Raw genomic sequence first — 5,126 nt, 5'->3', positions numbered from 1 at the left:
TTTCAGGATCATGATCAAAATTGTGGGCTCGCAACTCGAAGAGTGGTAGGGCATTAAATAAGGTTTCATTGTCAAGTAATTTATCATTTTCTTTCTCTGGCTACACATTACCAGTTTCTTCAAACCATGATCCCTCGTTTTGATCAACAAGGTCTACTGCTTCTTCTCCATCTTCAATGAACTTGGCGCATCCTGCCTAAAAAATTCTATTCAACAAGTTTGGCGACTAGAATCTATACCCTTTGGATTTGTCAGGAAAACCCACAAAGTTACACGAGATTGATCTAGGATAACCGACAAGAAACGTATATTACTGTCGGATTTTAAGCAAAATCTGACAGAAAATGGATGCAGTGGTGGATATAATGAGCGACAGAATTGCCAGCGTCAAAAAATGAATTTTCCAACATAAATACTTTAAAACTGATAGAAATTGTGTCGGATATAACCGATAGAGAATATATTAATAATGAATAAATAAGAGCATTCTTTGTCAGCTAAAACCGACAGAAAATACTAAAATCGACATAACTTGTGTCGGATATAACTGACAGATCATTTATTAATAATGAATAAATAAAAGCATTCTTGTCGGATAAAACCAACAAAAAATATATTAATAATAAAAAAATATAAACCACTTTCTGAATATTTCTTTCCCTTTCAATTTCGCCTCCCCTGCATTCACTGCATTTTCCATATTCAACCTATGTTTCAAATTCTTCCTCTTTGATGACAACATGTTTGACAAGGGAAGAATTTGTATGGGTACATTACTAGAATTCAAACTAATAGATTTCCTCGTCGGAGCACTTGAATCCTTCAAGCCAGTAACTTTTGCGTCAATTCTTCCTAAAGCTACCAAAGCATTCACTAGCCTGCCCAAAAGCACTACCATAGTACCCTCCCCTTCCCGGTTCTTGTTCTTCTTGGCCATGATCAAATATCTCAAAGACTCTCCTAGCACTATTCTTTACACTATAACAATGATTTTCCAGTTAAACAAAAAGGGGTCAACTAGGTGTATTAGGAAGGAGCAATAAAATCAAGTTCTCCAATTTAACCGCCAAAATTATTACTTTTCAATACCAAAAAAACACATTCGAAGAAGAAACTTAGCAGAGCTTAATTTTAAATTATCTTTAAAAAAAAAAAAAAAAAGTGAGAACGAACAATCCAACGAAGAAGAAACATTCATCACAAAGTTTAACAACAGTAACATATTCTTCAATTCATCAAGTTTGTTTCTTGTTTCGCAACTAACCTGAATATATATATATATATATATAGTTAGACAGAAGTTTGACCCCCAACAACAAGAAAAGGATTGGAAATACAGAAAAATATATTTGAAAAAGAAAAGAAAAGACAAACCAAAAATTTGTGCAAGTTGTGCAGACTAGTTAGACACCCCATGCTTCGTGGCAACATCAATTTCTTCAGCTAGAAAATTTCATCTAGCTCCATATGTCTTTGGTTGAGAAGATTTTTCAAGTTCTTGGGCAAACTGAAAATCCAAGTACAACGCAAAAGTTTCAGTGTCTCCAAATTGAAGAGGTTGCATACCGGGCAGGGAGCTTTCTGATTTCAGTTGTCGATAAATCGAGGTAGCGCAAGAGCTTCAGCCTCCCAACTGAATTTGGTAATGTGACAATAGTGCTTGAACTCATGTCTAGCTCACGCATATATATAAGTGAATGAATTATTTCACCTTGTCCTTTCCCAAAGGCTCTCAGTTGCAAGTGTTGAACTGGAAGTAAATGAGAAGAGAAGAGCAGGAGAAGGAAATGAGGAGAGGAGAAAAGGGGGAAGGAAGGGGGAAGGGAGAAGGCATCGACGCAAGAAAGAGATAGAGGGGTTTTATTTTGGAAAATTTTTATTACTGTCGGTTAAAACTAACATAAACATTTTTTAAAATATAAACCGACAGAAAAAAAAATGGCAGCAAAAATCCTCCCAAAATTTTAAATTCCCCCCTCTATGATTTTAAAAAATAAAATAATAATTTTTTGGTTTAATAAATAAATAAATAATATGTATTTAAATAGAATACGTTTTTAAAAATTAAATAAATAATTGTTTGGTTTAATAGATAATAGCCCATGTAAAATATGCAATAAAGAAACAAAAAGATAATTGTACAATGCAAATGTCATCACACAAACTAAATATTGTCTAATCAATACTTGAAAAATATAAATAAAAATTTAGCAAAAATTACATTTCCCGATTCAAAATTTAGGCAAATTTAACGGAGATATGCATTCTACGAAACTAGTTTCAACGATCTAACCGTCAAACTTGTTTGTAGATACTACAAGATCGCATACGTAAAAAATCGCAAAAAAAAAAAACGGAACAAAAGTTTTTGACGGTTATAAGCGAAAAATCACAATTTAACGGGTATTTTAGCTCCGGTTTTGATGATTTTTTTACAGCTACACTCCTCGACCCTATAAGAATGCAATGAACAAATTCGATCTTCAATTTAAAATATTTACAATAGTGGATACCACAAAATCTTATTTTATAGTTAATGAAAGTATAATATTAACTTTAAGTGTTTGTTTAATCTACCGTTTTGACGCGATATGCATTCTACAAAACTTTCTTCAACGATCCAACCGTCAAACTTATTTGTACACACTCCGAGATTGCATACGTAAAAAATCGTGAAAAACAAACATTCAGAGATTACGTAATAGAACAAATGTTTTCGACGGTTATAAACGAAAAATTACAATTTAACGGTTATTTTAGTTCTGATTTTAATGATTTTTTATAGCTACACTCATCGACCCTATAAGAATGCAATGAATAAATTTAATCTTCAACTTAAAATATTTACACTAGTGGATACCACAAAATCTTATTTTATACTTGATGGGGAAGTATAACATTAACTCTTAAGTGTTTGTTTAATCCACCATTTTGATGCGATACGCATTCTACGAAACGTTTTTCAATGATCCAACCGTCAAACTTGTTTGTACACACTCCGAGATCGCATACGTAAAAAATCGCAAAAAAAACAAACATTCAGATATTAGGTAATGGAACAAAAGTTTTCGATGGTTAAAAACGAAAAATCACAATTTAACGGTGATTTTAGCTCCGATTTTGATGATTTTTTACAATTACACTCCTCGACCCTATAAGAATGCAATGAATGAATTCGATCTTCAATTTAAAATATTTACACTAGTGGATAATCGTATTTTACACTTAATGGAAATATAACATTAACTCTTTAAGTGTTTGTTAAATCTATCAATTTGATAGGATATGCATTCTACGAAACTAGTTTCAACGATCCAACCGTCAAATATGTTTGTATACACTCCGAGATAGCATGCGTAAAAAATCGTTAAAAAAAAAAAAAAAAAAAAGCATTCAGAGATTAGGTAACGGGATGATGTCTTTACTTCTGGTAAGAGGATGCCCAAAACAGCGCATCACAAATCATCCTAGATATCCTAAACGTACATCCACAGTGAAAATTCCTTTGAAATCACGAGCTTCTGGCCGGCCACTTAGTGGGCCTGAATGGTATAATCTACTCGTTAAGCATTCCATCTTCTCTAGAATATGCTTTTAGCCATATTCGTAAGAAGTGCAATATGGTAATAAGCCAAGGAATTTTACTCCATTTTCTACATTGGTTTCAATATGGTAATAATGCTCTCGAATATCCTTAAAGCTCAAAAGGCGTTCTTCTAGAACAAGTGAGTATAAGACTTCCCTTTATGATAAAATTAGTACCATTGGACAATATAGGACAGTACCATGCCCCACACTCAGGTTGGATAAGCCTCGAAAGGTTGTCATGGGATGATTAGGTATAAAGTTAGCATAGAACCAGACTGCTAAGTTCCCCACAAAACATACGTAAGCAAGAGTTAATTGTATTAGTCACATGTGGTAATTTTCGTTAATTAACTCTTATTCGAGAATAATAGTGATATTCAAACACAAATCTTAAATCTAACAACAAAATAAATTATTTGCAAAGTAAACCAAATATACAAGGGGGTTTGGCCAATATGGTCTTCCATGTCAAATTTTGTCTGCCAAATGTGTTAGGAGCAAAATTAGTCACACAGATTGACTATGGGAATGGTACTCTGCAACAACATTGGTAAAAGAATAGAAAAGTGCATAACCAATGATCTATTCCATCAAAACGAAGTTAGATTCTGCAGGGTTAAGGTTTGGGAATACTATCCCGTATTCTTAAAGTTTTTAGGTCTTAGGTGCCAAGGATCATGCTTCGAGCATGATACTACCTCTTGGTAGGCTTAGATTCTATCATAGATTGTAAAACAAACTCGAAATTAGATTGTATGAGAGAGAGACAGACCTAGACTTGGGTTCAGTAGGCTCCAACCGAAACTGGAGGGGTCTGTTCAGTAACCTCTTCCGAAGCAGAGCAATACCGTTTAGTGCACCTCTGCCAAATCAGAGCATGGAAGTTGGTGCATCCCTGCTGAAGCAGGGTACAACCATTCAGTAGACTTCAGCTAAAATTGGGTTTATACCGTTCGGTACCTCCTAACTGAATTGTTGGGGTACCTTTCTCTCACAAGTGTGGTAGTAATCAAATCTGAAAATTTGGTAAACTTTCTTTCTCTATACTGCTACTTCAGGAGCAATTTAGATATAGAAGGACTAGAAAGATTTTCTTCCAGTCAAAATTCGATCAGATATAAACTTCATAATTGTATTTATTCATGGACGTAAAGGTTTCAATCATGTTTTGCTTCAGGCAAGAATTCAACTTTGCATGATTTGAAACAGTCCATAGTGAGTCAAAGAGCCATGAAGTCCTTAGCAATGAGGTACTTCCATTTGATATGCTTCAAGCATAAGTTTTCGAATAAAGATCATGACGGAGGCTTATTCAGCTCTTCCACACCATAACTAGCTACAATGATTTCGCAACTAGTCATAGTCAAGCGGGGTGTCATGTCTTGTATCCACATAAAGTAGTTTCTTGTTCGAAACTTCCAAATCAGTGAAATCGAATTTGTTACAGTTCGACATTACACTGAATGGCAAAAACAAGAATGTGATTGGTATTTTTAGGAAATAAAATTTCCATAAACATCAAAGTTAACACATTTAGG

Source organism: the organism of the source record quoted next, unplaced genomic scaffold (assembly GCF_019419815.1).
Source record: "Pyrus x bretschneideri cultivar Hongxiangsu unplaced genomic scaffold, Pyrus_bretschneideri_v1 Contig18, whole genome shotgun sequence".
Classification (NCBI taxonomy): domain Eukaryota; kingdom Viridiplantae; phylum Streptophyta; class Magnoliopsida; order Rosales; family Rosaceae; genus Pyrus; species Pyrus x bretschneideri.
This window is presented reverse-complemented; position numbering follows the sequence as displayed.